This window comes from Ambystoma mexicanum, chromosome 13 (genome assembly GCF_040938575.1).
Source record: "Ambystoma mexicanum isolate Mex_15411 chromosome 13, UKY_AmexF1_1, whole genome shotgun sequence".
Lineage (NCBI taxonomy): Eukaryota > Metazoa > Chordata > Amphibia > Caudata > Ambystomatidae > Ambystoma > Ambystoma mexicanum.
This window is the reverse complement of record NC_090938.1, coordinates 357,492,599-357,511,630: the sequence shown is the minus strand read 5'-3', so window position 1 is coordinate 357,511,630 and position 19,032 is coordinate 357,492,599. Positions and strand designations below refer to the sequence as shown.

At 43.4% G+C, this 19,032-nt stretch overlaps 13 non-coding genes across 13 annotated transcripts; 8 read left to right on the top strand and 5 right to left on the bottom strand.

Annotated features, from left to right (window-relative positions):
- Positions 1-11: 11 nt before the first annotated feature.
- TRNAI-UAU (transfer RNA isoleucine (anticodon UAU)) lies at positions 12-106 on the bottom strand. Its single transcript has 2 exons — positions 69-106; positions 12-47 (listed from the first exon to the last, which is right to left on the bottom strand). It is a non-coding gene; the product is annotated as a tRNA-Ile (tRNA).
- Positions 107-1,868: 1,762 nt separating this feature from the next.
- On the top strand, positions 1,869-1,950 carry TRNAN-GUU (transfer RNA asparagine (anticodon GUU)). The gene has a single exon. It is a non-coding gene; the product is annotated as a tRNA-Asn (tRNA).
- A 1,960-nt stretch (positions 1,951-3,910) lies between these two features.
- On the bottom strand, positions 3,911-4,005 carry TRNAI-UAU (transfer RNA isoleucine (anticodon UAU)). The gene is made up of 2 exons: positions 3,968-4,005; positions 3,911-3,946 (listed from the first exon to the last, which is right to left on the bottom strand). It is a non-coding gene; the product is annotated as a tRNA-Ile (tRNA).
- A 1,022-nt stretch (positions 4,006-5,027) lies between these two features.
- On the top strand, positions 5,028-5,099 carry TRNAT-UGU (transfer RNA threonine (anticodon UGU)). The gene has a single exon. It is a non-coding gene; the product is annotated as a tRNA-Thr (tRNA).
- A 687-nt stretch (positions 5,100-5,786) lies between these two features.
- TRNAS-GCU (transfer RNA serine (anticodon GCU)) lies at positions 5,787-5,868 on the top strand. The gene has a single exon. It is a non-coding gene; the product is annotated as a tRNA-Ser (tRNA).
- Positions 5,869-6,414: 546 nt separating this feature from the next.
- Positions 6,415-6,486, top strand: TRNAT-CGU (transfer RNA threonine (anticodon CGU)). The gene has a single exon. It is a non-coding gene; the product is annotated as a tRNA-Thr (tRNA).
- Positions 6,487-7,974: 1,488 nt separating this feature from the next.
- Positions 7,975-8,069, bottom strand: TRNAI-UAU (transfer RNA isoleucine (anticodon UAU)). Its single transcript has 2 exons — positions 8,032-8,069; positions 7,975-8,010 (listed from the first exon to the last, which is right to left on the bottom strand). It is a non-coding gene; the product is annotated as a tRNA-Ile (tRNA).
- Positions 8,070-9,831: 1,762 nt separating this feature from the next.
- On the top strand, positions 9,832-9,913 carry TRNAN-GUU (transfer RNA asparagine (anticodon GUU)). Its single transcript has one exon. It is a non-coding gene; the product is annotated as a tRNA-Asn (tRNA).
- Positions 9,914-11,873: 1,960 nt separating this feature from the next.
- Positions 11,874-11,968, bottom strand: TRNAI-UAU (transfer RNA isoleucine (anticodon UAU)). Its single transcript has 2 exons — positions 11,931-11,968; positions 11,874-11,909 (listed from the first exon to the last, which is right to left on the bottom strand). It is a non-coding gene; the product is annotated as a tRNA-Ile (tRNA).
- A 1,762-nt stretch (positions 11,969-13,730) lies between these two features.
- TRNAS-GCU (transfer RNA serine (anticodon GCU)) lies at positions 13,731-13,812 on the top strand. The gene has a single exon. It is a non-coding gene; the product is annotated as a tRNA-Ser (tRNA).
- Positions 13,813-14,358: 546 nt separating this feature from the next.
- On the top strand, positions 14,359-14,430 carry TRNAT-CGU (transfer RNA threonine (anticodon CGU)). The gene has a single exon. It is a non-coding gene; the product is annotated as a tRNA-Thr (tRNA).
- A 1,487-nt stretch (positions 14,431-15,917) lies between these two features.
- On the bottom strand, positions 15,918-16,012 carry TRNAI-UAU (transfer RNA isoleucine (anticodon UAU)). Its single transcript has 2 exons — positions 15,975-16,012; positions 15,918-15,953 (listed from the first exon to the last, which is right to left on the bottom strand). It is a non-coding gene; the product is annotated as a tRNA-Ile (tRNA).
- A 1,762-nt stretch (positions 16,013-17,774) lies between these two features.
- On the top strand, positions 17,775-17,856 carry TRNAN-GUU (transfer RNA asparagine (anticodon GUU)). The gene has a single exon. It is a non-coding gene; the product is annotated as a tRNA-Asn (tRNA).
- The last annotated feature ends 1,176 nt before the right edge of the window (positions 17,857-19,032 follow it).

Here is a 19,032-nt window from a genome sequence, read left to right as displayed (position 1 = left end):
AGTTCCAAAGTTGCTCCAGGTGAGGCTTGAACTCACAACCTCGGCATTGCTCACTGCATGTACTGCTGTATAAGTACCGCGCGCTAACCGATTGCGCCACTGGAGCTGCTGTGTTTTGGTTTTCGACATGAAACTACACCCACAAACACACACACAAGTGTACAAAAGCACCCACAAGCTCTGGCATTGTCTTTTTAGCTGACACCAAATTATGGGTGCCTTGTAGTGCCCATATTGTGCCACTGGAGCTTACCTTTTAGCCTGATATACACTTTGCCACTGATGTTCAGCCAATGGTGCAGTCAAATGTCCCTTCTACATTTTTGTCATGCTGCAGGCAGTGCCACTGGAGCCAGCATGATGCTCTTCCTCATATTCAACACGTGTCAATTGAAACACCTCCCAATGTCATCTTGGCGATGCCTATAAACACCCCAGGACTTTGATGAATTTTTCTCAACAGCAAGTGAGGCAGTTTTCCTGCAAACGGCTGGATGTACCTCAACAAGGAACGCATTGTGGTTCTATTTTGAAGATGTTTGTGTTATTACCTGTAAAGACTTGAATGCCTAACATAATCCCTGTAGACGAGGTGGCCGAGTGGTTAAGGGGATGGACTGCTAATCTACTGTACACGCGTGGTTTCGAATCCCACCTTTGTTGATTTTAACTTTTGAAATCTTTTTTAAACATCTGCATTGCTCTAAGCACCATTGCCATTGGCTTTCAAAGAACATACAGACAAAAGTGAAAATATGCATGTTAGTTGATTAAGAAGGACACAAACAAGGTTGTCGTGTTACTGGCAGGAATGCAATCTGCTGTGCTTGACTACCCTTTGAGCCAGAATCCGGATAGAAATTTAAAAAAGCAAAGGTAATATCCATATTGTCTCTCTGCTGCCATGTACATGTTTTTTTCAACTTTCACGCATCACATCTCCTCATTAGTCACCCTAAAATTGCACGGAATACGCACAAATTAGCTGCTCCTCAAAAAATCGGCCAGAAAAAAACAGGTCAAATCACAATCATATACATACATTCTCACACACCCTTCAAATATGTCTACCCAGTAAACATCATGTTGTGTGCTCGTTGTGTTGCTGTTATGCGTCGTAACCTGAGGGGCTCTGTAGCTCAGTGGCAGAGCACTGGTCTTGTCGATCCTCATCAGGGCCTCCAAATGGTAATTTTCTTGAACATTGTTGAATAGGAACTGATATTGCACATTGTACCTGTGCAACCTTTTACCAATGGATTCGGGCCTATAACAAAGCCACAAGCGCAAGGTGTCTGAATAGTCTGTGGGGAAGGTCGGCTTTCTGGACCTAATTTCTTCAAGAAAAAGACCTTGATAATCTTGTGATGACAGATGCAGATGATCACGGTGAAGCCCTTACTCTATTGAACAGTACAGCGGTTCTGGGTTGCACGCCTTTCTCTATTTTCAGGGACGTTGATGTGGCAAAATTTAATTGGAAAAGGGTTATTGCCATCACTCACTATTTAAATTCAATGACATCACAGGAAGCAGCAGCATCTGAACTTTGATCTTGGCTGGAAACGTTGAATGATGCCAAACACTGGGAAACTGGAGCTTGCGTTATGCTGGTTTTACTACTAATGGTGTGCCATACGGAAGCTCAAGCACCTTCCTCTGGATTAGTGTTGTGAACCCTCCAGGAGCTCTTGTTATATTTTTCTGAACTTCAACTTGATGTGTTTATCTATCAATGGCCGGGTAAGGAAGAACGAGTCAACGATCTTGTTTCTATTATGACAAACATGATCTATTTTTCACTGACTTTGCACCACCATTGTTTTATCTCTTCTTTAAGCATGGGACTCGAGCACCGTTCCCAAACAGACGAGGTGGCCGAGTGGTTAAGGCGATGGACTGTTAATCCATTGTGCTCTGCACGCGTGGGTTCGAATCCCACCTTCGTCGTATTTTTTCTTTATAGTCTGCATTTAAACATAGACCAAAGTCTTTCAACCTCCCTGTGAAAGACAGGAATGAGTACAGATATGGAAATAGAGATGTAAAAATAAGTTCATTGGTGCAGGCGGAGAATGAAATTAGTCAAAGACTTTCCTCGTAGGTTTCCATTCTTTACTATTATAGGAGCCAAAATCAGCGCAGTTAGTAAACTCCCAAGCTTACATCCCAAATTCTTTTTTCTTTTAGTTGTCTGCCTTTTACATGTTCCTTTTGCCATCATTCTGACCTGCTATCTAAACTCATGAACCTGTTCAGCATCCTACTCAATACATACATACCCGTAAAAGTACATACTCAAACGCATACCGACAATGTATCACCAACATAAGCACACACGCTTTCGCAAATCAGATGTATGATGACGTACTGAACACATGCAGAGATATACAGCCATTTTTACACAACCAGAAATTCATATACCTGGAGATCTACCTAGGTAAAACCCATGGTTTCTTTGCACTTTCTGTTGTTGGCTGTGAGCAAGCAGCAGGTGGCCTTGTAGCTCAGTGGCAGAGCACTGGTCTCGTAAACCAGGGGTCATGAGTTCAAACCGCCTAATGTTTTCAGGCAAAGACTGACAAAAACCTTGCAATGTCGCATGTAGCTGCTTTGGTGAAAAGACTGTTCAAGTTCACAATGCAACGGAGGGGTGTTCCCCTTCTCCATACAATCATCTCTTTGATAATGTAAACGTGCCAGGCGTGTTGAAAGACAAAGACAGACACAACCGCACATACCAGTTGAAGAAAGACAGCCAGCAAACACATTTGTATAGAGGTAAGCAAGCCTCAATTAGAGATGTGAGTCCCTCCGTTTCTGCGGGAGTCCACAAGTTTAATAAAAAATGAACACATATCTTTCATGTTCTAATGATTACCAATCTTTCTGATTAGCTCTGCATAGCTCCAATGGCTATGTGTGTGTGTGTGTGTGTATGTGCCCGTGTGTGTAGGGGAAGGGGTCGGTAGATGTGTTCACGCAGAGCAAGTTGCATACATCGCCAACAGCCATTCTCTCCTGCTCCTGTGCATCCAGTTCGGAAGCGAACCCACCCAATTGTTCTATATGTCTGCTACCCTGACCGCATTCACACATCATTGGCTATTAGTATGCAGCTTGTGGGCGCTGTCAATGGGATATAAGCACCATTCCCCATGTCTGCAATAGCTAGACCAGATTCTGAGGTATGATGAGCAGGGGTCCAGGCACTTCGCCTGACAAACGCCGGGCTTAGCCCTGCCGGGCCTAGCCCTGAGGGGCCTAACTGGGCATGGCCCTGTGTAAGGTAGGGTGAGCAGGGGACCACTTGCAACTAACCTTCGGCACCAATCAGGCATGGAGAGGTCTGTGCAAATGCCCAGCCCTTTAGCAATCTCGATCTGCAAAACCTTCAACTCCTAATTCTCATGGCTCCCAGAAGCCCTAGCCCATATGCAAATGAGGCGAGTTCCTATCAGCATCCTTGTTCTGCTTGATTTTATCAAAGTGACTGCCTGATTAGTGAAAGGGTATTTATTCTCAGAGGTTTGCTTCAAAGGCGATAATGCAGTAAATAGACAACATTATTCTTTGTAAGTTGATATTGTCTCCTGGATCCTACTCCAGTAACCCTTTTTCTACCTTTACGAATGTCTTCCGTAAGTGGTGCTCAGCAGAAAATGGAGTATAATAACAGTTGACATTTTTTATTTTCTGTTCTATTTTCAAAAACCCTCCGTAGCTGTATTTAAAGCGCAAACACCCCATAAATAACTTGCAATGAGTATTCCATGTCTAAAAGGCAGAGGAGCTGTCATACAACATTAACTGACAATCAAGGAAACCTTGAGGTGAACCAAAAAATGTCCAGAACATTTATTGGTTCAATAATTCAGTTTTGAGGTGAATTAGTAAAAAGTTCCAAAGTTGCTCTAGGTGAGGCTTGAACTCACAACCTCGGCATTGCTCACTGCATGTACTGCTGTATAAGTACCGCGCGCTAACCGATTGCGCCACTGGAGCTGCTGTGTTTTGGTTTTCGACATGAAACTACACCCACAAACACACACACAAGTGTACAAAAGCACCCACAAGCTCTGGCATTGTCTTTTTAGCTGACACCAAATTATGGGTGCCTTGTAGTGCCCATATTGTGCCACTGGAGCTTACCTTTTAGCCTGATATACACTTTGCCACTGATGTTCAGCCAATGGTGCAGTCAAATGTCCCTTCTACATTTTTGTCATGCTGCAGGCAGTGCCACTGGAGCCAGCATGATGCTCTTCCTCATATTCAACACGTGTCAATTGAAACACCTCCCAATGTCATCTTGGCGATGCCTATAAACACCCCAGGACTTTGATGAATTTTTCTCAACAGCAAGTGAGGCAGTTTTCCTGCAAACGGCTGGATGTACCTCAACAAGGAACGCATTGTGGTTCTATTTTGAAGATGTTTGTGTTATTACCTGTAAAGACTTGAATGCCTAACATAATCCCTGTAGACGAGGTGGCCGAGTGGTTAAGGGGATAGACTGCTAATCTACTGTACACGCGTGGTTTCGAATCCCACCTTTGTCGATTTTAACTTTTGAAATCTTTTTTAAACATCTGCATTGCTCTAAGCACCATTGCCATTGGCTTTCAAAGAACATACAGACAAAAGTGAAAATATGCATGTTAGTTGATTAAGAAGGACACAAACAAGGTTGTCGTGTTACTGGCAGGAATGCAATCTGTTGTGCTTGACTACCCTTTGAGCCAGAATCCGGATAGAAATTTAAAAAAGCAAAGGTAATATCCATATTGTCTCTCTGCTGCCATGTACATGTTTTTTTCAACTTTCACGCATCACATCTCCTCATTAGTCACCCTAAAATTGCACGGAATACGCACAAATTAGCTGCTCCTCAAAAAATCGGCCAGAAAAAAACAGGTCAAATCACAATCATATACATACATTCTCACACACCCTTCAAATATGTCTACCCAGTAAACATCATGTTGTGTGCTCGTTGTGTTGCTGTTATGCGTCGTAACCTGAGGGGCTCTGTAGCTCAGTGGCAGAGCACTGGTCTTGTAAACCAGGGGTCGTGAGTTCGATCCTCATCAGGGCCTCCAAATGGTAATTTTCTTGAACATTGTTGAATAGGAACTGATATTGCACATTGTACCTGTGCAACCTTTTACCAATGGATTCGGGCCTATAACAAAGCCACAAGCGCAAGGTGTCTGAATAGTCTGTGGGGAAGGTCGGCTTTCTGGACCTAATTTCTTCAAGAAAAAGACCTTGATAATCTTGTGATGACAGATGCAGATGATCACGGTGAAGCCCTTACTCTATTGAACAGTACAGCGGTTCTGGGTTGCACGCCTTTCTCTATTTTCAGGGACGTTGATGTGGCAAAATTTAATTGGAAAAGGGTTATTGCCATCACTCACTATTTAAATTCAATGACATCACAGGAAGCAGCAGCATCTGAACTTTGATCTTGGCTGGAAACGTTGAATGATGCCAAACACTGGGAAACTGGAGCTTGCGTTATGCTGGTTTTACTACTAATGGTGTGCCATACGGAAGCTCAAGCACCTTCCTCTGGATTAGTGTTGTGAACCCTCCAGGAGCTCTTGTTATATTTTTCTGAACTTCAACTTGATGTGTTTATCTATCAATGGCCGGGTAAGGAAGAACGAGTCAACGATCTTGTTTCTATTATGACAAACATGATCTATTTTTCACTGACTTTGCACCACCATTGTTTTATCTCTTCTTTAAGCATGGGACTCGAGCACCGTTCCCAAACAGACGAGGTGGCCGAGTGGTTAAGGCGATGGACTGCTAATCCATTGTGCTCTGCACGCGTGGGTTCGAATCCCACCTTCGTCGTATTTTTTCTTTATAGTCTGCATTTAAACATAGACCAAAGTCTTTCAACCTCCCTGTGAAAGACAGGAATGAGTACAGATATGGAAATAGAGATGTAAAAATAAGTTCATTGGTGCAGGCGGAGAATGAAATTAGTCAAAGACTTTCCTCGTAGGTTTCCATTCTTTACTATTATAGGAGCCAAAATCAGCGCAGTTAGTAAACTCCCAAGCTTACATCCCAAATTCTTTTTTCTTTTAGTTGTCTGCCTTTTACATGTTCCTTTTGCCATCATTCTGACCTGCTATCTAAACTCATGAACCTGTTCAGCATCCTACTCAATACATACATACCCGTAAAAGTACATACTCAAACGCATACCGACAATGTATCACCAACATAAGCACACACGCTTTCGCAAATCAGATGTATGATGACGTACTGAACACATGCAGAGATATACAGCCATTTTTACACAACCAGAAATTCATATACCTGGAGATCTACCTAGGTAAAACCCATGGTTTCTTTGCACTTTCTGTTGTTGGCTGTGAGCAAGCAGCAGGTGGCCTTGTAGCTCAGTGGCAGAGCACTGGTCTCGTAAACCAGGGGTCATGAGTTCAAACCTCATCAGGGCCTCGGGCGGATTATTTTCAAAAAGCACGGGGAAGAGAAGCCAGAGTTGCACCATCTACAGAGAACCTTTTATGACGGGATGCATCCTCATAATTGAAGTCTTCCACAGAAGGAGTGAAATAGAGTTCGAGAGGAAGGCCTAATGTTTTCAGGCAAAGACTGACAAAAACCTTGCAATGTCGCATGTAGCTGCTTTGGTGAAAAGACTGTTCAAGTTCACAATGCAACGGAGGGGTGTTCCCCATCTCCATACAATCATCTCTTTGATAATGTAAACGTGCCAGGCGTGTTGAAAGACAAAGACAGACACAACCGCACATACCAGTTGAAGAAAGACAGCCAGCAAACACATTTGTATAGAGGTAAGCAAGCCTCAATTAGAGATGTGAGTCCCTCCGTTTCTGCGGGAGTCCACAAGTTTAATAAAAAATGAACACATATCTTTCATGTTCTAATGATTACCAATCTTTCTGATTAGCTCTGCATAGCTCCAATGGCTATGTGTGTGTGTGTGTGTGTATGTGCCCGTGTGTGTAGGGGAAGGGGTCGGTAGATGTGTTCACGCAGAGCAAGTTGCATACATCGCCAACAGCCATTCTCTCCTGCTCCTGTGCATCCAGTTCGGAAGCGAACCCACCCAATTGTTCTATATGTCTGCTACCCTGACCGCATTCACACATCATTGGCTATTAGTATGCAGCTTGTGGGCGCTGTCAATGGGATATAAGCACCATTCCCCATGTCTGCAATAGCTAGACCAGATTCTGAGGTATAATGAGCAGGGGTCCAGGCACTTCGCCTGACAAACGCCGGGCTTAGCCCTGCCGGGCCTAGCCCTGAGGGGCCTAACTGGGCATGGCCCTGTGTAAGGTAGGGTGAGCAGGGGACCACTTGCAACTAACCTTCGGCACCAATCAGGCATGGAGAGGTCTGTGCAAATGCCCAGCCCTTTAGCAATCTCGATCTGCAAAACCTTCAACTCCTAATTCTCATGGCTCCCAGAAGCCCTAGCCCATATGCAAATGAGGCGAGTTCCTATCAGCATCCTTGTTCTGCTTGATTTTATCAAAGTGACTGCCTGATTAGTGAAAGGGTATTTATTCTCAGAGGTTTGCTTCAAAGGCGATAATGCAGTAAATAGACAACATTATTCTTTGTAAGTTGATATTGTCTCCTGGATCCTACTCCAGTAACCCTTTTTCTACCTTTACAAATGTCTTCCGTAAGTGGTGCTCAGCAGAAAATGGAGTATAATAACAGTTGACATTTTTTATTTTCTGTTCTATTTTCAAAAACCCTCCGTAGCTGTATTTAAAGCGCAAACACCCCATAAATAACTTGCAATGAGTATTCCATGTCTAAAAGGCAGAGGAGCTGTCATACAACATTAACTGACAATCAAGGAAACCTTGAGGTGAACCAAAAAATGTCCAGAACATTTATTGGTTCAATAATTCAGTTTTGAGGTGAATTAGTAAAAAGTTCCAAAGTTGCTCCAGGTGAGGCTTGAACTCACAACCTCGGCATTGCTCACTGCATGTACTGCTGTATAAGTACCGCGCGCTAACCGATTGCGCCACTGGAGCTGCTGTGTTTTGGTTTTCGACATGAAACTACACCCACAAACACACACACAAGTGTACAAAAGCACCCACAAGCTCTGGCATTGTCTTTTTAGCTGACACCAAATTATGGGTGCCTTGTAGTGCCCATATTGTGCCACTGGAGCTTACCTTTTAGCCTGATATACACTTTGCCACTGATGTTCAGCCAATGGTGCAGTCAAATGTCCCTTCTACATTTTTGTCATGCTGCAGGCAGTGCCACTGGAGCCAGCATGATGCTCTTCCTCATATTCAACACGTGTCAATTGAAACACCTCCCAATGTCATCTTGGCGATGCCTATAAACACCCCAGGACTTTGATGAATTTTTCTCAACAGCAAGTGAGGCAGTTTTCCTGCAAACGGCTGGATGTACCTCAACAAGGAACGCATTGTGGTTCTATTTTGAAGATGTTTGTGTTATTACCTGTAAAGACTTGAATGCCTAACATAATCCCTGTAGACGAGGTGGCCGAGTGGTTAAGGGGATGGACTGCTAATCTACTGTACACGCGTGGTTTCGAATCCCACCTTTGTTGATTTTAACTTTTGAAATCTTTTTTAAACATCTGCATTGCTCTAAGCACCATTGCCATTGGCTTTCAAAGAACATACAGACAAAAGTGAAAATATGCATGTTAGTTGATTAAGAAGGACACAAACAAGGTTGTCGTGTTACTGGCAGGAATGCAATCTGCTGTGCTTGACTACCCTTTGAGCCAGAATCCGGATAGAAATTTAAAAAAGCAAAGGTAATATCCATATTGTCTCTCTGCTGCCATGTACATGTTTTTTTCAACTTTCACGCATCACATCTCCTCATTAGTCACCCTAAAATTGCACGGAATACGCACAAATTAGCTGCTCCTCAAAAAATCGGCCAGAAAAAAACAGGTCAAATCACAATCATATACATACATTCTCACACACCCTTCAAATATGTCTACCCAGTAAACATCATGTTGTGTGCTCGTTGTGTTGCTGTTATGCGTCGTAACCTGAGGGGCTCTGTAGCTCAGTGGCAGAGCACTGGTCTTGTCGATCCTCATCAGGGCCTCCAAATGGTAATTTTCTTGAACATTGTTGAATAGGAACTGATATTGCACATTGTACCTGTGCAACCTTTTACCAATGGATTCGGGCCTATAACAAAGCCACAAGCGCAAGGTGTCTGAATAGTCTGTGGGGAAGGTCGGCTTTCTGGACCTAATTTCTTCAAGAAAAAGACCTTGATAATCTTGTGATGACAGATGCAGATGATCACGGTGAAGCCCTTACTCTATTGAACAGTACAGCGGTTCTGGGTTGCACGCCTTTCTCTATTTTCAGGGACGTTGATGTGGCAAAATTTAATTGGAAAAGGGTTATTGCCATCACTCACTATTTAAATTCAATGACATCACAGGAAGCAGCAGCATCTGAACTTTGATCTTGGCTGGAAACGTTGAATGATGCCAAACACTGGGAAACTGGAGCTTGCGTTATGCTGGTTTTACTACTAATGGTGTGCCATACGGAAGCTCAAGCACCTTCCTCTGGATTAGTGTTGTGAACCCTCCAGGAGCTCTTGTTATATTTTTCTGAACTTCAACTTGATGTGTTTATCTATCAATGGCCGGGTAAGGAAGAACGAGTCAACGATCTTGTTTCTATTATGACAAACATGATCTATTTTTCACTGACTTTGCACCACCATTGTTTTATCTCTTCTTTAAGCATGGGACTCGAGCACCGTTCCCAAACAGACGAGGTGGCCGAGTGGTTAAGGCGATGGACTGTTAATCCATTGTGCTCTGCACGCGTGGGTTCGAATCCCACCTTCGTCGTATTTTTTCTTTATAGTCTGCATTTAAACATAGACCAAAGTCTTTCAACCTCCCTGTGAAAGACAGGAATGAGTACAGATATGGAAATAGAGATGTAAAAATAAGTTCATTGGTGCAGGCGGAGAATGAAATTAGTCAAAGACTTTCCTCGTAGGTTTCCATTCTTTACTATTATAGGAGCCAAAATCAGCGCAGTTAGTAAACTCCCAAGCTTACATCCCAAATTCTTTTTTCTTTTAGTTGTCTGCCTTTTACATGTTCCTTTTGCCATCATTCTGACCTGCTATCTAAACTCATGAACCTGTTCAGCATCCTACTCAATACATACATACCCGTAAAAGTACATACTCAAACGCATACCGACAATGTATCACCAACATAAGCACACACGCTTTCGCAAATCAGATGTATGATGACGTACTGAACACATGCAGAGATATACAGCCATTTTTACACAACCAGAAATTCATATACCTGGAGATCTACCTAGGTAAAACCCATGGTTTCTTTGCACTTTCTGTTGTTGGCTGTGAGCAAGCAGCAGGTGGCCTTGTAGCTCAGTGGCAGAGCACTGGTCTCGTAAACCAGGGGTCATGAGTTCAAACCGCCTAATGTTTTCAGGCAAAGACTGACAAAAACCTTGCAATGTCGCATGTAGCTGCTTTGGTGAAAAGACTGTTCAAGTTCACAATGCAACGGAGGGGTGTTCCCCTTCTCCATACAATCATCTCTTTGATAATGTAAACGTGCCAGGCGTGTTGAAAGACAAAGACAGACACAACCGCACATACCAGTTGAAGAAAGACAGCCAGCAAACACATTTGTATAGAGGTAAGCAAGCCTCAATTAGAGATGTGAGTCCCTCCGTTTCTGCGGGAGTCCACAAGTTTAATAAAAAATGAACACATATCTTTCATGTTCTAATGATTACCAATCTTTCTGATTAGCTCTGCATAGCTCCAATGGCTATGTGTGTGTGTGTGTGTGTATGTGCCCGTGTGTGTAGGGGAAGGGGTCGGTAGATGTGTTCACGCAGAGCAAGTTGCATACATCGCCAACAGCCATTCTCTCCTGCTCCTGTGCATCCAGTTCGGAAGCGAACCCACCCAATTGTTCTATATGTCTGCTACCCTGACCGCATTCACACATCATTGGCTATTAGTATGCAGCTTGTGGGCGCTGTCAATGGGATATAAGCACCATTCCCCATGTCTGCAATAGCTAGACCAGATTCTGAGGTATAATGAGCAGGGGTCCAGGCACTTCGCCTGACAAACGCCGGGCTTAGCCCTGCCGGGCCTAGCCCTGAGGGGCCTAACTGGGCATGGCCCTGTGTAAGGTAGGGTGAGCAGGGGACCACTTGCAACTAACCTTCGGCACCAATCAGGCATGGAGAGGTCTGTGCAAATGCCCAGCCCTTTAGCAATCTCGATCTGCAAAACCTTCAACTCCTAATTCTCATGGCTCCCAGAAGCCCTAGCCCATATGCAAATGAGGCGAGTTCCTATCAGCATCCTTGTTCTGCTTGATTTTATCAAAGTGACTGCCTGATTAGTGAAAGGGTATTTATTCTCAGAGGTTTGCTTCAAAGGCGATAATGCAGTAAATAGACAACATTATTCTTTGTAAGTTGATATTGTCTCCTGGATCCTACTCCAGTAACCCTTTTTCTACCTTTACAAATGTCTTCCGTAAGTGGTGCTCAGCAGAAAATGGAGTATAATAACAGTTGACATTTTTTATTTTCTGTTCTATTTTCAAAAACCCTCCGTAGCTGTATTTAAAGCGCAAACACCCCATAAATAACTTGCAATGAGTATTCCATGTCTAAAAGGCAGAGGAGCTGTCATACAACATTAACTGACAATCAAGGAAACCTTGAGGTGAACCAAAAAATGTCCAGAACATTTATTGGTTCAATAATTCAGTTTTGAGGTGAATTAGTAAAAAGTTCCAAAGTTGCTCTAGGTGAGGCTTGAACTCACAACCTCGGCATTGCTCACTGCATGTACTGCTGTATAAGTACCGCGCGCTAACCGATTGCGCCACTGGAGCTGCTGTGTTTTGGTTTTCGACATGAAACTACACCCACAAACACACACACAAGTGTACAAAAGCACCCACAAGCTCTGGCATTGTCTTTTTAGCTGACACCAAATTATGGGTGCCTTGTAGTGCCCATATTGTGCCACTGGAGCTTACCTTTTAGCCTGATATACACTTTGCCACTGATGTTCAGCCAATGGTGCAGTCAAATGTCCCTTCTACATTTTTGTCATGCTGCAGGCAGTGCCACTGGAGCCAGCATGATGCTCTTCCTCATATTCAACACGTGTCAATTGAAACACCTCCCAATGTCATCTTGGCGATGCCTATAAACACCCCAGGACTTTGATGAATTTTTCTCAACAGCAAGTGAGGCAGTTTTCCTGCAAACGGCTGGATGTACCTCAACAAGGAACGCATTGTGGTTCTATTTTGAAGATGTTTGTGTTATTACCTGTAAAGACTTGAATGCCTAACATAATCCCTGTAGACGAGGTGGCCGAGTGGTTAAGGGGATAGACTGCTAATCTACTGTACACGCGTGGTTTCGAATCCCACCTTTGTCGATTTTAACTTTTGAAATCTTTTTTAAACATCTGCATTGCTCTAAGCACCATTGCCATTGGCTTTCAAAGAACATACAGACAAAAGTGAAAATATGCATGTTAGTTGATTAAGAAGGACACAAACAAGGTTGTCGTGTTACTGGCAGGAATGCAATCTGCTGTGCTTGACTACCCTTTGAGCCAGAATCCGGATAGAAATTTAAAAAAGCAAAGGTAATATCCATATTGTCTCTCTGCTGCCATGTACATGTTTTTTTCAACTTTCACGCATCACATCTCCTCATTAGTCACCCTAAAATTGCACGGAATACGCACAAATTAGCTGCTCCTCAAAAAATCGGCCAGAAAAAAACAGGTCAAATCACAATCATATACATACATTCTCACACACCCTTCAAATATGTCTACCCAGTAAACATCATGTTGTGTGCTCGTTGTGTTGCTGTTATGCGTCGTAACCTGAGGGGCTCTGTAGCTCAGTGGCAGAGCACTGGTCTTGTCGATCCTCATCAGGGCCTCCAAATGGTAATTTTCTTGAACATTGTTGAATAGGAACTGATATTGCACATTGTACCTGTGCAACCTTTTACCAATGGATTCGGGCCTATAACAAAGCCACAAGCGCAAGGTGTCTGAATAGTCTGTGGGGAAGGTCGGCTTTCTGGACCTAATTTCTTCAAGAAAAAGACCTTGATAATCTTGTGATGACAGATGCAGATGATCACGGTGAAGCCCTTACTCTATTGAACAGTACAGCGGTTCTGGGTTGCACGCCTTTCTCTATTTTCAGGGACGTTGATGTGGCAAAATTTAATTGGAAAAGGGTTATTGCCATCACTCACTATTTAAATTCAATGACATCACAGGAAGCAGCAGCATCTGAACTTTGATCTTGGCTGGAAACGTTGAATGATGCCAAACACTGGGAAACTGGAGCTTGCGTTATGCTGGTTTTACTACTAATGGTGTGCCATACGGAAGCTCAAGCACCTTCCTCTGGATTAGTGTTGTGAACCCTCCAGGAGCTCTTGTTATATTTTTCTGAACTTCAACTTGATGTGTTTATCTATCAATGGCCGGGTAAGGAAGAACGAGTCAACGATCTTGTTTCTATTATGACAAACATGATCTATTTTTCACTGACTTTGCACCACCATTGTTTTATCTCTTCTTTAAGCATGGGACTCGAGCACCGTTCCCAAACAGACGAGGTGGCCGAGTGGTTAAGGCGATGGACTGCTAATCCCTTGTGCTCTGCACGCGTGGGTTCGAATCCCACCTTCGTTCTATTTTTTCTTTATAGTCTGCATTTAAACATAGACCAAAGTCTTTCAACCTCCCTGTGAAAGACAGGAATGAGTACAGATATGGAAATAGAGATGTAAAAATAAGTTCATTGGTGCAGGCGGAGAATGAAATTAGTCAAAGACTTTCCTCGTAGGTTTCCATTCTTTACTATTATAGGAGCCAAAATCAGCGCAGTTAGTAAACTCCCAAGCTTACATCCCAAATTCTTTTTTCTTTTAGTTGTCTGCCTTTTACATGTTCCTTTTGCCATCATTCTGACCTGCTATCTAAACTCATGAACCTGTTCAGCATCCTACTCAATACATACATACCCGTAAAAGTACATACTCAAACGCATACCGACAATGTATCACCAACATAAGCACACACGCTTTCGCAAATCAGATGTATGATGACGTACTGAACACATGCAGAGATATACAGCCATTTTTACACAACCAGAAATTCATATACCTGGAGATCTACCTAGGTAAAACCCATGGTTTCTTTGCACTTTCTGTTGTTGGCTGTGAGCAAGCAGCAGGTGGCCTTGTAGCTCAGTGGCAGAGCACTGGTCTCGTAAACCAGGGGTCATGAGTTCAAACCTCATCAGGGCCTCGGGCGGATTATTTTCAAAAAGCACGGGAAGAGAAGCCAGAGTTGCACCATCTACAGAGAACCTTTTATGACGGGATGCATCCTCATAATTGAAGTCTTCCACAGAAGGAGTGAAATAGAGTTCGAGAGGAAGGCCTAATGTTTTCAGGCAAAGACTGACAAAAACCTTGCAATGTCGCATGTAGCTGCTTTGGTGAAAAGACTGTTCAAGTTCACAATGCAACGGAGGGGTGTTCCCCATCTCCATACAATCATCTCTTTGATAATGTAAACGTGCCAGGCGTGTTGAAAGACAAAGACAGACACAACCGCACATACCAGTTGAAGAAAGACAGCCAGCAAACACATTTGTATAGAGGTAAGCAAGCCTCAATTAGAGATGTGAGTCCCTCCGTTTCTGCGGGAGTCCACAAGTTTAATAAAAAATGAACACATATCTTTCATGTTCTAATGATTACCAATCTTTCTGATTAGCTCTGCATAGCTCCAATGGCTATGTGTGTGTGTGTGTGTGTATGTGCCCGTGTGTGTAGGGGAAGGGGTCGGTAGATGTGTTCACGCAGAGCAAGTTGCATACATCGCCAACAGCCATTCTCTCCTGCTCCTGTGCATCCAGTTCGGAAGCGAACCCACCCAATTGTTCTATATGTCTGCTACCCTGACCGCATTCACACATCATTGGCTATTAGTATGCAGCTTGTGGGCGCTGTCAATGGGATATAAGCACCATTCCCCATGTCTGCAATAGCTAGACCAGATTCTGAGGTATAATGAGCAGGGGTCCAGGCACTTCGCCTGACAAACGCCGGGCTTAGCCCTGCCGGGCCTAGCCCTGAGGGGCCTAACTGGGCATGGCCCTGTGTAAGGTAGGGTGAGCAGGGGACCACTTGCAACTAACCTTCGGCACCAATCAGGCATGGAGAGGTCTGTGCAAATGCCCAGCCCTTTAGCAATCTCGATCTGCAAAACCTTCAACTCCTAATTCTCATGGCTCCCAGAAGCCCTAGCCCATATGCAAATGAGGCGAGTTCCTATCAGCATCCTTGTTCTGCTTGATTTTATCAAAGTGACTGCCTGATTAGTGAAAGGGTATTTATTCTCAGAGGTTTGCTTCAAAGGCGATAATGCAGTAAATAGACAACATTATTCTTTGTAAGTTGATATTGTCTCCTGGATCCTACTCCAGTAACCCTTTTTCTACCTTTACAAATGTCTTCCGTAAGTGGTGCTCAGCAGAAAATGGAGTATAATAACAGTTGACATTTTTTATTTTCTGTTCTATTTTCAAAAACCCTCCGTAGCTGTATTTAAAGCGCAAACACCCCATAAATAACTTGCAATGAGTATTCCATGTCTAAAAGGCAGAGGAGCTGTCATACAACATTAACTGACAATCAAGGAAACCTTGAGGTGAACCAAAAAATGTCCAGAACATTTATTGGTTCAATAATTCAGTTTTGAGGTGAATTAGTAAAAAGTTCCAAAGTTGCTCCAGGTGAGGCTTGAACTCACAACCTCGGCATTGCTCACTGCATGTACTGCTGTATAAGTACCGCGCGCTAACCGATTGCGCCACTGGAGCTGCTGTGTTTTGGTTTTCGACATGAAACTACACCCACAAACACACACACAAGTGTACAAAAGCACCCACAAGCTCTGGCATTGTCTTTTTAGCTGACACCAAATTATGGGTGCCTTGTAGTGCCCATATTGTGCCACTGGAGCTTACCTTTTAGCCTGATATACACTTTGCCACTGATGTTCAGCCAATGGTGCAGTCAAATGTCCCTTCTACATTTTTGTCATGCTGCAGGCAGTGCCACTGGAGCCAGCATGATGCTCTTCCTCATATTCAACACGTGTCAATTGAAACACCTCCCAATGTCATCTTGGCGATGCCTATAAACACCCCAGGACTTTGATGAATTTTTCTCAACAGCAAGTGAGGCAGTTTTCCTGCAAACGGCTGGATGTACCTCAACAAGGAACGCATTGTGGTTCTATTTTGAAGATGTTTGTGTTATTACCTGTAAAGACTTGAATGCCTAACATAATCCCTGTAGACGAGGTGGCCGAGTGGTTAAGGGGATGGACTGCTAATCTATTGTACACGCGTGGTTTCGAATCCCACCTTTGTTGATTTTAACTTTTGAAATCTTTTTTAAACATCTGCATTGCTCTAAGCACCATTGCCATTGGCTTTCAAAGAACATACAGACAAAAGTGAAAATATGCATGTTAGTTGATTAAGAAGGACACAAACAAGGTTGTCGTGTTACTGGCAGGAATGCAATCTGCTGTGCTTGACTACCCTTTGAGCCAGAATCCGGATAGAAATTTAAAAAAGCAAAGGTAATATCCATATTGTCTCTCTGCTGCCATGTACATGTTTTTTTCAACTTTCACGCATCACATCTCCTCATTAGTCACCCTAAAATTGCACGGAATACGCACAAATTAGCTGCTCCTCAAAAAATCGGCCAGAAAAAAACAGGTCAAATCACAATCATATACATACATTCTCACACACCCTTCAAATATGTCTACCCAGTAAACATCATGTTGTGTGCTCGTTGTGTTGCTGTTATGCGTCGTAACCTGAGGGGCTCTGTAGCTCAGTGGCAGAGCACTGGTCTTGTCGATCCTCATCAGGGCCTCCAAATGGTAATTTTCTTGAACATTGTTGAATAGGAACTGATATTGCACATTGTACCTGTGCAACCTTTTACCAATGGATTCGGGCCTATAACAAAGCCACAAGCGCAAGGTGTCTGAATAGTCTGTGGGGAAGGTCGGCTTTCTGGACCTAATTTCTTCAAGAAAAAGACCTTGATAATCTTGTGATGACAGATGCAGATGATCACGGTGAAGCCCTTACTCTATTGAACAGTACAGCGGTTCTGGGTTGCACGCCTTTCTCTATTTTCAGGGACGTTGATGTGGCAAAATTTAATTGGAAAAGGGTTATTGCCATCACTCACTATTTAAATTCAATGACATCACAGGAAGCAGCAGCATCTGAACTTTGATCTTGGCTGGAAACGTTGAATGATGCCAAACACTGGGAAACTGGAGCTTGCGTTATGCTGGTTTTACTACTAATGGTGTGCCATACGGAAGCTCAAGCACCTTCCTCTGGATTAGTGTTGTGAACCCTCCAGGAGCTCTTGTTATATTTTTCTGAACTTCAACTTGATGTGTTTATCTATCAATGGCCGGGTAAGGAAGAACGAGTCAACGATCTTGTTTCTATTATGACAAACATGATCTATTTTTCACTGACTTTGCACCACCATTGTTTTATCTCTTCTTTAAGCATGGGACTCGAGCACCGTTCCCAAACAGACGAGGTGGCCGAGTGGTTAAGGCGATGGACTGTTAATCCATTGTGCTCTGCACGCGTGGGTTCGAATCCCACCTTCGTCGTATTTTTTCTTTATAGTCTGCATTTAAACATAGACCAAAGTCTTTCAACCTCCCTGTGAAAGACAGGAATGAGTACAGATATGGAAATAGAGATGTAAAAATAAGTTCATTGGTGCAGGCGGAGAATGAAATTAGTCAAAGACTTTCCTCGTAGGTTTCCATTCTTTACTATTATAGGAGCCAAAATCAGCGCAGTTAGTAAACTCCCAAGCTTACATCCCAAATTCTTTTTTCTTTTAGTTGTCTGCCTTTTACATGTTCCTTTTGCCATCATTCTGACCTGCTATCTAAACTCATGAACCTGTTCAGCATCCTACTCAATACATACATACCCGTAAAAGTACATACTCAAACGCATACCGACAATGTATCACCAACATAAGCACACACGCTTTCGCAAATCAGATGTATGATGACGTACTGAACACATGCAGAGATATACAGCCATTTTTACACAACCAGAAATTCATATACCTGGAGATCTACCTAGGTAAAACCCATGGTTTCTTTGCACTTTCTGTTGTTGGCTGTGAGCAAGCAGCAGGTGGCCTTGTAGCTCAGTGGCAGAGCACTGGTCTCGTAAACCAGGGGTCATGAGTTCAAACCGCCTAATGTTTTCAGGCAAAGACTGACAAAAACCTTGCAATGTCGCATGTAGCTGCTTTGGTGAAAAGACTGTTCAAGTTCACAATGCAACGGAGGGGTGTTCCCCTTCTCCATACAATCATCTCTTTGATAATGTAAACGTGCCAGGCGTGTTGAAAGACAAAGACAGACACAACCGCACATACCAGTTGAAGAAAGACAGCCAGCAAACACATTTGTATAGAGGTAAGCAAGCCTCAATTAGAGATGTGAGTCCCTCCGTTTCTGCGGGAGTCCACAAGTTTAATAAAAAATGAACACATATCTTTCATGTTCTAATGATTACCAATCTTTCTGATTAGCTCTGCATAGCTCCAATGGCTATGTGTGTGTGTGTGTGTGTATGTGCCCGTGTGTGTAGGGGAAGGGGTCGGTAGATGTGTTCACGCAGAGCAAGTTGCATACATCGCCAACAGCCATTCTCTCCTGCTCCTGTGCATCCAGTTCGGAAGCGAACCCACCCAATTGTTCTATATGTCTGCTACCCTGACCGCATTCACACATCATTGGCTATTAGTATGCAGCTTGTGG